Raw genomic sequence first — 12,810 nt, 5'->3', positions numbered from 1 at the left:
GTGTACTTTTATAAGACAATTGGAATTAAAATTTAAAAAAAATGTATTTAAGATTGTATGAAGAAAATTTCTCTGTGGGAAAATTATTTTTTTTAAAGTTTCTAATAGTAAAGATTAAAAGAAAATTCAAAATATCAGTAATTGGGGGATTCCTTTTAAAGATCTGTACCTGGATTTAACAAGCCCACAGTTTTGGAAGAGTCCCCATGCCAAGACAAGGAGGTGATGTAATTACGTCAGAGGAAGCAGGTTAGACAAGACCTTTGTCTTTGATTCTGTCCACAAGCCAGTGGAAAGAGTAGCGGTTGATCCTATAAATCCCATAATTGATATTTGTATAATATTAAATAATATTCTGCAGAACCTTTCCTAGGATTAATTTTAGGGTACTAAGGAGAGTAGTGAAATCGATTTCGAGTTTATATCATGACAGAATGCAAAAATAAATAAATAAATAAATAAATAAATAAATAAACTGTGCTCCTCTTTGCTTGTTTATTTTAAATGTCCGGAAGTTCAAAAATTTAATTTCACTTCTGTTGATTGAATAGGCTAAGATTAAAATGATGATTGTAATCTTTCAATTCTTTTCAAATTAATAATTATAAAAATTGAGGATTTTCTTTTGCAATTCTATGGCTTTTGTCCACATTAGGATGAGGAAAATCATACTCATGAAAAGAACTTAGAAATTGATAAGACTTTTGGCTCTTCTTTTTCCAGAAGAAAACTAAAACAATTTAAAATTAAATTTATTTCTCTACTTTTGAAGGCACTAACATGTCAAATTTCATAAATTACCCTTATAACCTATTTCATAATTTTACCATTGACATGCAGAAAGTAATTTGTGCAGTCAATTTTTTAAGGTGGGAAATAATCATTAAACCAACATCCACGTTTATATTACTATAACCACACAACCAAAATTGAAATAAAATTAATACCCTATTTTAACAGCACAATTCTTTTGAAAAGAATCAGATGCCCCATTCATTGTATATTTTTATTAGTTTTTTTCTATGTCTAAAGACTATTTGCTTATGAAATATGAAAATCTATCATCTGATTCATCATTTATATAGTGATTACCTATTGTGCACAAAAATACTCTGCTTTCTCCCTAACCATATACTTGTTGACACGTGTTCATTTAAAAACTGACACACAAAATGAATGCAGTTTCAAGAAAGATTTAAATGGCAAGGGTAGATCTAGAATATATATTTTAATTGCTAATCATGTGTACATTTTCTCTCAGCATGAAAGTTATATTTTAATACATTATGCTAAAGAAAAAATGAGCAAAACATGTTTCTTTTCAAGGTAATTTATAATGTCAAGTCATGCATGAGAGTAATGAGATTAATAATAGAAAGTATAGATTTATTCATTCTCTGGATGATAAATCATGACAAGTCATTAGAGTCATTTAATTCAGATGCATTAATACCATGTGATGGCTGAGAGAATGGATGGTACTATTTAGAACAGTTCATGTCTAGTTGATGAGTTAAAATTAAGTCAGAGTTGTTAGTAGTGTTTGAAAATTGTTTTACATTAATAGAATTCTGGCAACTCTGAATGAAGTATAAATTGTATAAGAATTGCGTATTCCCTGTGAAGGCTTCAAAGCTGCACATGAAAAGAATATTCTAACATAAGCTGGTCACTCATAATTTTGAGCGCTTAACATGAAACACATCACTAGAAACAATGATTAAGTAAAATACAGTAATAAAAAAAATGAACATTATTTCCAATCAGTCTACAATTCTTTGTATATTTATTATTATTCCATGGTATGCTATTATTTTTTTCATACTTTTATTTGTATAATTATAATTTGTATATTATATGAACACCTGGTTCACAATTCAGAAATTACAAAGGGATTTCTCTAGCTTGCCTCTGTCTCAGACTATTTTGGCTTCAGGCCATTGGTTCTCACGGATGGCAGGTTGCCAGTATCATTTAGAGGACTTTTAAACTCCAGATATCCCGGGGCTTCAATCGTCTGCAGTTTCACTTGGGTACAGTAACTGTGTTTAAAACTCCCAGATGACTCCCATGTAGTAGACCGTTTTTTAAAATTTACATTGTATATTGTATTTTTAAGATTTTTTTTATTGGTGCATGTTTAGGGTTTTCAAAGTGAAAATATTTAACCAGGTTAGCTTTTGCTTTTTAAATATATTTTTGTTATATTTATATTACATGTCTTTTCTTTTTAGTTAGAATTTTATGGAATCAAACATCCATATTTTCCTTGTATAAATTTGTTTTCTGTCCTGCTCGATGGGTAGTTTTTACTTCTTAAGTATATAGAGATATAATTTATATCTAAATATACATTGAGTAGCCAGATTATTATGACCACCTGACTTTATTGGCAAAATAGCCATACACTTCATCATATGGGATATGGAAGCCAAAGGCCAATTCAAACACCTTTGCTGTCTGCAGTCACCAAGATGAAGCGTCTCCAGTTCACATAGGAACACAAGGATTGGAGTCGAACATTGGGAAAAAGTCATGCTTCCAGGTGCCTCATGCAGATGGCAGAGTGAGAATTTCAAGGAAGCAGCATGAAAGCATGCACCCCACATGCATGAGTACAACCCTCAAGCTGGTGGGAGCAGTGTTATGGTTTGGGACATGTTTTCCTGGCATTATTTGGGCCCTTTAATTTGTGTGGAACAATTTCTGAATAGCACAACATACCTATGTATCATTGCTAATCAAGATCATCGTACCATGTTGATGGCGTATCCCAATGGAGATGGCTTCTTCTAATAAGATAATGCACCTTACCACAGTGCTTGTATTGTGCAGGAGTGGTTTCAAGAACATGAGGGAGACTTCACCTTGCTTAGGTGGCCCCCACAATCACCAGACCTCAATCCAATTAAGCATTTGTGGGACGAAGTTAAAAGAGCCATCAGGCAACTGGTTCCACAACCATCAAATCTCACAGAACTGGACAGTGCTATTCAACAGACATGGTGTCAGATTCCTTGCATCACCTTTCAACATCTCCTGGAGTCAATGCCAAGAAGACATCTCCTCAGTATTGAAAGCAAAAGGTGGCCCAACGAAGTACTGATGGGGTGGTCATAATAATCTGGCGACTCAGTGTATATCCTATATACATACATTATCTACACTAATAAAAGAGTAATATGCAAATTAACCATCACTCTGCTACACCCACAAACCATGCCCATCAGCCAATCAGGAGCAAGTATGCAAATTAACCCAACCAAGATGGCAGCTGGCCACAGAGTGAGCAGGGGACTTGGGTTTCCCTGGCCAAAGAGGAAGCCAACCTTTCCACCCACTCTGGCCTGCCCTGGGCTCTGCTCAAGACTACAAAGTTTCAATTATAGAAGATAAATAAATCCCAGATACCAGGGCTTCCACTTGGGTCACTGGGGTGTGTGGCCAGTCTGCAAACCACCACAGGTCCCTCACCCAGGCCACCCCATTCACCAAGGCAACCAACCCTGATCCGGGTCACCCTTCAGGCCAAACCAGCCGGTCCCCACCTGTACACCAGGCCTCTATCCTATCTAATAAAAGTACTATGCAAATTGACCATCACTCCAAAACACAAAATGGATGTCACCATGTGATCAAAGATGGCTGCCCCCATGTGGACACAAGATGGCCAGCAGTGGAGGGCAGTTGGGATGGACCAGGCATGCAGGGGAGGGCAGTTTGGCGGGGGGGGGGGGGGGGGGGAACCAGGGCTGCAGGGAAGGGCAGTTAGGGGTGACCAGGCTGTCAGGGGAGCAGTTAGGCATCAATCAGGCTGTCAGGGGAGTGGTTAGGGGGTGATCAGGCTGGCAGGCAGAAGTGGTTAGGGGCAATCAAGAAGGCAGGCAAGTGAGCAGTTGGGAGCCAGCAGTCCTGGATTGAGAGGGACATATGACTGCCTGTGTAGGCCTGATCTTGGTAGGATCAGGCCTACACAGGCAGTCAGACATCCCTCAAGGGCTCCCAGATTAGAGAGGGTGCAGGCTGGGCTGAGGGACACCCTCCTCCATGCACAAATTTTGTGCACAGGGCCTCTAGTTTTGTTATAATACTTAAATCTTAAATTCACATGGGATTTATTTTGGCACTTTGTACGCTTTATATATTTAAGTTTTTGTTTGTTTGTTTATTCTATTAACCTTCTTTTGGAAAATACAATTTCTTTACCTATTTTTGATATATTCTTTATCATATGAAAGGGGTTCTTTAGATTATTTTTTTATCTTATAAAACACTAGAGCCCGCTGCATGGATTCGTGCACCAGTGGGGTCCCTCAGCCTGGCCTGTGCCCTTCTCAATCTGGGACCCCTTGAGTATGCAAAGTGGCAGGTGGCCGGGGAGGAGCCTGAGCCCAGGTAGGATGCTACACCCCTCCTGCTCATCCTGGCCCCTCTGGGCCTGCAGTGGTTCCTGCTCGGTAGTGCTGCTGCAGATGCAGGAGAAGCTTGTGCCAGCACAGCTGCGCTTGCCAGCCATGAGTCTGATGTCTGGCACCTGTTGGTCAGCTGAGTGGTGCTCCCACGATGGGAGCACACTGACCACCAGAGGGCAGCTCCTGCATTGAGTGTCTTCCCCCTAGTGGTCAGTGTGTGTCATAGTGACTGGTAGACCAGTTGTTCAGTCAAATATATATATATATATATATATATATATATATATATATATATATATATATATATATATATTTTTCCAGTCTCAGAATAACAAGAGTAAGAGCAAACAATCAATAATAAACTCTCTATACATGCAATTATTGCCCATTCAAGCATTTTTTTGTCCACATCTAATTCTATTAATTCAATCAACATCTTTGAAGAATAGATACATAGTGATATTTGTATGAATTATTCATAACAGAAAAAGTGAAAATATGTAGGATTTACAAAAAATGTGTCTATGTATGACTGTGTTTGAAATTCAAATATGAAGATGAAAAGAAAAAGAGAGAGTTCAGTTTGTGCCTATAATCAATACTAGAGGTCCTGTGCATGACATTCATGCACTCAGGGGGGTGGGGATCCCTCAGGCAGACCTATGCCCTTTTGCAGTCCAGGAGCTCTCAGGGGATGTCCTACTGTGGCAGGAGCAGGTCATTGCACTCACCAGGCTGGCTTGTGACTGAGTGGCACTCCCCCTGTGGGAGTGCACTGACCACCAGAGGGTAGCTCCTGTTGAGCATCTGCCCCCTGGTGGTCAATGCACATCGTAGCGACATATCATTCTGCCGTTTGGTCAACTTGCAAATCACCCTTTTATTATATAGGATACTATGTTTTTTCTGCTAAGGAAACTCAAACTTAACCTGAAGAAATTAGATTACAACTCAGTAAGAAATAGCGGGAGGTAATTTATCCCTCTGTGAAATTATATTGAGTATACATAGCTTTTTAACCAGGAATTTTGTGCCCATAAATATTAGTTCTTTAGTTTTAAATGTGTGAAATACTTTATTCTTTGTTTATGTATGTGGTTTCTGTTGAACAGGTGGCACTTTTGCCCATTGCATCTTGGTATGAGTCATCAAGGAACACAATGCAAACACCAAATATGTAAAACACTACTTGACTAGCACAGAGAAGAGATAGAGCAAGATCAGCTTCAATAGTGGGCCTCAATCTCCCATGGCCACCAGGTTCCTCCCATGAGCCAATCCAGTCAATAGGACTGCCATACATACCTCCTGTGCTGCATACAACAAAGCCCTACAGGGAGAGATATAGAGTGGGGCTGACCCAGGGCCATATGATACACAGGCTTAAGCACAACAAAGGAGCACACACAGAGCCTGAAACAGAGAAGGGTTTTTCCATACAAGGTGGTAGGTCCATACAAGCTGTGATCATTCTCTCTCCTTATAGAAGTGTGTCATTCTTACATTACTGAGAGGAAGTTAAAGCTACTGCCTTTTCCAACAGTTTCAGTGGAATTTTGCCTTTTTCATATTTTTACTTTAGCATTATAAGTAGAATATAGCCCCCAAAAGGGATTCCAAGGGAGAAAGCATTAGATAATGAGAGGATGATTAATCTTACAGCCATTTAATAATACAACTAAAAGGCCAGAAAACAAAATGAAACAATACAAAACCTAAAATAGCAAGAAGTTAATTCATTCCATACTTCATTTGAATAAAAACTGGAATTTAGTTCTATTCAATGTTGCAGAAACACTTTAATCATGAATTGCCTCTCAGCCCTTTCCTCATAGTTATTTGCTTTCAACTTATAAATTTGCTCACTTTGCTTTCCCAGTATATTATAGCCTTTATAAGGTAATTGAGGAGAATTATAAAGTGGCTTCACAAAATCAAGAACACTGCTTAGCAAAGAAAAAAAAAACTGGATGACAAAATTAGAAAAAAATTAAATTCAATGAAGAATGTACAACAGGAGAACTGAATAGTCAGAAAAGTGCAAATAGATGAGGTCCTACTTAATATGTTCACCCTAGTGTTTCCCAAAGTAAACAGTGCATTGCTATGAAAAAAAAAAATAAAAGCAATGTATCATAATGAGAAATGTATTATTTTCAATAATGTTGGGTGACAACGCAAATTTTACTAAGTTATCTAATGCATCAGAGTAAAAAATGTTTGCATTTATACAGTAAACTATCATTTTACAATAATTTCATTTATATAGAAAATAATTTCTCCCATATGCCATATATATGAAACCTTCATTGCATATAAAAGTTTATAGCTATGTGCATATTTGTATGCAGACTACAACTTCTCTATAAGTTGGATTTCAAAATATATTAATAAATTGTTGATTAAAATTTGAAACAGAGTTTTCTTGAGGATAGAAATAAAATAGAATTTATTGCAAGTGCATAAGTATCTGCTCTAGTACAAGGGAAGAGTTATAACTCTATGATAAAAAATATTATTTTGCTTTCCTAAATATTTTTGACATTATAATCATAGAACTTTATTGCATGCTACTATATGAATGTCCTCCATTTTGAAAATCAGTTTCCCACAATTCGTACAAGCCATTGTATATATGTTATAGTAATTCTAGTAACTACCATTTGGTTGGATGATTACAAAGTTCTTTTTTCTTCAAAATTGATTATTCTTGCCGGGACGGGTTTGGCTCAATGGATAGAGTGTCGGCTTGGGGACTGAAGGGTCCCGGGTTCGATTCCGGTCAAGGGCATGTACCTTGGTTGCGGGCATATCCCCAGTAGGGGGTGTGCAAGAGGCAGCTGATCAATGACTCTCTCTCATCGATGTTTCTAACTCTCTATCTCTCTCCCTTCCTCTCTGTATAAAAATCAATAAAATATATTTAAAAAATAAAAAAAAATTTAAAAATTGTTCATTCCTTGTTACATAGTAGGAAAGAAACTTTACGTATTTACAAATTTAAAATGTCCTTATTTTATATAAAAGAATATGTAAACTTGCTGCAAAAATCTAGACGTGAATTAGACAAAAAATATTAGATATTAATATTAGATATTAGCTCCAAGATTGATATGTAAATTAGCTGCAAGCATAGGTCTAAGGTTTAATAAAAACACAAATATATTAAGTATTGTTTTTTTTATTAGAATTTATTGTTCATTACTGTATAGTAGCTATTTCTCTTAATATTTTCACTAAGATCTACAGGAATATTTACACAGACACCTGTAAGTAAGGTAAAAAATATTGTCTATTTGGAAATAGATAACATTCAAACAATGAGAAGTAAAGTCTATCTTAAAAGTTCATTTCTATTCCAACAAAAGTGTACTGAAACATTACAATATTAATATTTTCTTAGACATAAAACAGCTAATAAGCTTTATAATGAGTTATACCCTGATGAGTAAAGATAAGAAATAAATAGGGCAGCAGCCCAAATAAATGGGTAATGTTTTGCTGCTGTATAATGGGTTAATATCCACCAATAGACAATTAATGTTTTAAACCTATAGGGTAAACTTAGAATGAAATGTATCTTTCTTAAATATGTTCCTCTTTAGGGTAAATAAGCCTTTTTGCCTTTCATTGTAAGCAGATATTAATTTTATCACTCTTTTTTGCTCCCATTCTCACTACCCACCGTCCCTTTCCACTACCCCATTATTCCAGGCTAGTATGCACTTTTAAACTTCACTATGAAGTTTGTATAAATTGCTAATAATCTAGAGAACTATACATACTTCTCTCCATATATCACTTAACAACTGTTCATGCACAGATAAGATATGACCCATGAGACTGTAATCTTGTTCACCACCCGGTTTTCCTTTATACAGTTTAATGGATAATCAGAGAATAGACTGTCTAAAGAAATATGTCCATATTCTTAGATAACCAGCCATTTGTCACATATGCCTTAAATAAGAACAGATTAATATAAATTCTTAGTAAATTATCTTCATCACTCAATTCAATCATTTAGCAAACATTTGATGAATATGACTATATCTATACCACTCATCTACAATACTTGTATAAAGATAAATGTGACATGGTCTATTATAATGCCAACTTTTTGTTTTAAAACTTTTAAGTTATTTTTAATATTATCTTTTTGGATGTGTTAAATTATAATTTTAGATATGGAACACTTTATTCACATATTCATTCATGCTTGCATCTAAACAATGTTGACAAAATGTTCTATTTTCCAGGAAATATGATAAACATTGCTGGTATGGAAGTTGTGGGCGAAAGGGGTTCCATGCTAACCTGACAAGCTCAGGGGAGGCCTGCATGGCAGTCTTGCAAACTCAGAGACCTAAAGTCACCACAAAGGACTGGTTAAAATTAAACTTTAACTAAATGCAGTGATGGTGGGTAGTCACATCCTAGGCTGGTATCTTCACTGACAAGGTCAATCTATACCTTAACTGAGCCTATCTGTCTTTTTGCATCTATGATAACATGCCCTTAAAATGTCTGGGTAACTTGTAACTTCCCTTTATCTGGACCCCTTGGACACAATGTACTGGATGCCAGACAGACACCACAAATTCCTTTATTATCATGTTAATCATTCCTGTACCCACTTAAGTATGTGTCCATCATTTTACTTTTTATCCAATCGCAGGAGTTTCCCTGCTTTGCCTTCTCCCGCCTCTCTAGTCTATTACCAACGGATTTCCTGTAACCTACCTAGGTCCCTTTCCTTTGATTGCCATGTGTAAATACAGAGGTAATCCACCATTCTCCAGAGCATTATCTCAATTCCTTGAGGTTCTGCTTCCAGGCATGTGCTGACAGTTTGGCTCAAATAAACACAAAAATTCTTAACACGTTTCAATGTTTTTTTATGTTAACAAAGTGAGTAAAAATAATTTTGGATACATTATGGGAAGAGATATATGATGAATAAATTAAAAATTCACATATGTTATATGTAGAGAGCTATGGATTTCATGGAGAATAATAAATTAGTGGAAATAAGATATATGAAAGGAAAGTTGCTAACATTCATTCATTTTGTCATTCATTCACATATTTAGTAAGCACCTAATATATATCAATAACGATGCAAAGTACTATTGTATTACAATATAAAACACAGCTAAAGTTTTGTGCCCACACAAAGCTTACATTCTAATAAAAGGATTATATTTACAGCATGCCGATGGAAGGTAAATATATATATATGTATGTGTGTGTGTGTGTGTGTGTGTGTTTGTGTGTGTGTGAAATAAAGAAAAGCAAATCATATGTGGGAGATTTCAAGGGGAGGAGGGTGATCATGAGGCTCTTGCTGGAAAGTAAAGTGAGTAAAGATTTGAATGATGTATGAGAACCTGCAATATAATTAACTTAGAAAAGAGTATTTCAACCAGGGTGATGCAAATGGAAAATCAGTGAATGGAAGAAGATCACATAGCTATAATGTTTGAAAATAAATAAGGTGGTCAGATTGGCCAATATGAAGCTTTATAGATGTCAGAGAAGGGTTTGGAGAGGTAAATTGATAAATGAAATATTAATTTCCTATTGCTACTATAAAAATTAACACTAATTTGGGGGCTTAAAACAATGCAACACTTGTTCTCTTATAGTTTTTGAGGTCAGGAAATCTAACATTAAGATTTTGGCAAAGCTGAATTCCTTCTGGAAGCTTCAGGGAAGAAGAATCCATTTCCTTGCTTCTTAATTCCTAGAAGCTGCCTGCATTCCTTGGGTTATGGCCCCTTCCTTTCATCACTTCAACTTCCTTTTGCACACCAATCTTGTTTCCACTATCCCCTCTCTTTCCTTCTGAATTTGACTCCTCCTGTGTCTCTCTTATAACGAACCATATGATTATACTGGGCTCACAGAATAGTCTCCCCATCTCAAAACCTTTAACTTAATTATAGCTTTTGTCATGTAAAATAATATTCATAGCTTCTAGGGATTAGGGCACAGACTCTTTTTTTTTTTTTTTTTTTTTTTTTTTTTTTTTTTTTTTTACTTTGTGTAGGAATTAGCAATCAGATAGGGCTTTCTTTTGCTTAGAGAGCTATTTATATATGGAATAAGGGAAAACTGCATTTGTAATGTCACATGATAGAAGTAAGAAGTTAGGCCAAGTATATATGTGGAGGAAAAGAGATTCAGATAACAGAAACATCAAGCAAAAGAAAAAGAGGTGTGAGCAGTGTTCCAGGATGAGGACCAGCAAGGAGGCAAGTGTGGCTGAGTACAGTGAGGTGGTTGGAGAACCTTAGCAGTTGAAATTATAGAGTCAGAGGTGGGAGGAATCTGGATAGAAATCCTTATAGGTCATTTTAAGGGGCCTGGATTTCACTCTCAATGAGAAGGAAAACCATCGGTGATGTTCCCTTGAGATGGAATAATAAAATTGAATATATAAAGATATATAAATGGTATTCCAAACCATAAATGAAAGAGATCTTCAAAGGAATGAATAAAATTAGAGAGAAGGAAAGTACTTTAGCTTAAGCCAGAGAACAGCCTAAATGTAAAGGTCACATAAATAAGGAAGAACCAACAAAAGAGACAAGAATGGACAGCCAGCAAGGCAGATAATACAGGAATTTTGAAACTTTTTAAAAGACCAAAGAACTGTAAAACAAAATAATACTCAGATTTCTATGAATATTTGTTAACATTGAAGAAGATTTTTAAGCCAGCAGTCTGCATCATGACTTTAAAAAATTACAGGATAAACCCCTTCATGCAGCTAATTTTTGATGCTTTCACAAGGGCATATTTTAGTCATTTGAAATTCATCAGTAGCATTTTTCTGAAGACACATCAATAGTGTGGTGAAGCACTGAATTTATTTTGAATGAACTAATCATAAAATTATACCATGATGTAATACATGTAACAAAATAGCATAGCCATGCTTTTAAAAAAAAAAACAAAGAGAGTCTCTGAAGGTGCTTAGTTTCTGAAATGAAAGTTGGATTTAAATCTAAATATTTGTATTTATTCTAATGAATTAAATATAATGATAATATAGTGAATCATTAAAAATAGTTAAACATTTGTAATGTCAAATAAAAGCCAAGAAAAAGTATGAGCATACTAAAAAAGAATAAGACAAGAAAATTGTCCTACAAGATAGCAAGAACTATGATGAAAATATGCTTTGGTGTTGGTAAATTAGTAGACAAAGGAAACAGAAAAAAAATGATACTAAGCCATTTTTTTACCTTTAAATCTATTTGCTAAAGAAGCATTACAAATCCAAGAAGACATTCACTCAATAGATGTTATTAGAAAATTGCCTATCTATAGGGAGAATAATGAAGTTGAACTAATCATAACACATGAAACAAATTTCTAAGCTAGAATAATGACATATATGTTTAAACATTATTCCCAAGTGATAAATATAAAATAGGATACTATCTTCATGAATATATATTTTTATTGATTTTTAGAGAGAAAGAGAAAGAGAGAGAGAGAGAAATAACAATGCTGAAGAGAACCATTGATAGGCTGCCTTCTGCCCACAGCTTAATGAGACGAAGCCTGCAACTCAGTCATGTGCTCTGATTAGGAATCAAATTGTGACCACCTGGTTCAAAAAACGACTCAACCACTGAGCTACACTGGTCAGTTCTAGAAATTATTTTTTTTTTAAATGAAAGCACAAGGATTAAAATCCAGATTGAAATATTTTATTATATTGTTTCTCTTGTACAACACAAGGTAAAATAAATAACATTAAAATATAAACCACAAACTGAGAGAAAACTGTTCAACATATATGACTAAGAGTTATTACCCAAAATATATACAGAATTCCTGCAAAACAGTAAGAATTGTAAAAACTTAATTAAAAATCACAGAAGAGATAATAAAATAGAGGCTAGGTATTCTAAATTCTCAATAACTATTTGAAAGCACGTGGAATCTTACACATAATCCAGAGAATACATAATGAAACCACAATGAGATACTTCGTTCACATCAGATTGATAACTGTTGCAAGAATTTCAATCATGTAAAACCAATGTAAATTTATGCAGTAACTAGCAAAACTATAAATTATTATCACCATGTATACAGATGCTTCTCTACTTACAATGGTGTTAGGTCATATAAACCCACTGCAAGTTGAAAATACATTTAATACACCTACCATACCAAACATTGTAGCTAGCCTACCCTGCCTTAAACATGCTCAGAACACTTACATTAGCCCACAATTGGGCTAAATCGTTAAACATAGTATTGTTTTTATACCCTGGAGATGGCATAGCTGACTGAGAGCTGTGGCTCACTGCCACTGTCTGGCTTCACAAGAGAATATCACATGGGATATCAAAAGTTTGGGGAAAGATCACAATTC

General features: G+C 35.2%; 1 long non-coding RNA gene across 1 annotated transcript in view; it reads right to left on the bottom strand.

The window, feature by feature from the left end:
• Window positions 1-10,455, bottom strand: part of LOC311621527 — a 1,687,340-nt gene extending 1,676,885 nt beyond the window's left edge. The window contains exon 1 of the long non-coding RNA XR_014794845.1: window positions 10,412-10,455. This is a non-coding gene — a long non-coding RNA (uncharacterized lncRNA). The remainder of the gene's footprint in view (window positions 1-10,411) is intronic.
• Between the last annotated feature and the right edge of the window lie 2,355 nt (window positions 10,456-12,810).

Source organism: Pipistrellus hanaki (assembly GCF_964339955.1).
Source record: "Pipistrellus hanaki genome assembly, chromosome: 4".
NCBI lineage: Eukaryota > Metazoa > Chordata > Mammalia > Chiroptera > Vespertilionidae > Pipistrellus > Pipistrellus hanaki.
The sequence above is the reverse complement of the archived record's forward strand: the minus strand, read 5'-3'. Positions and strand labels throughout refer to the sequence as shown.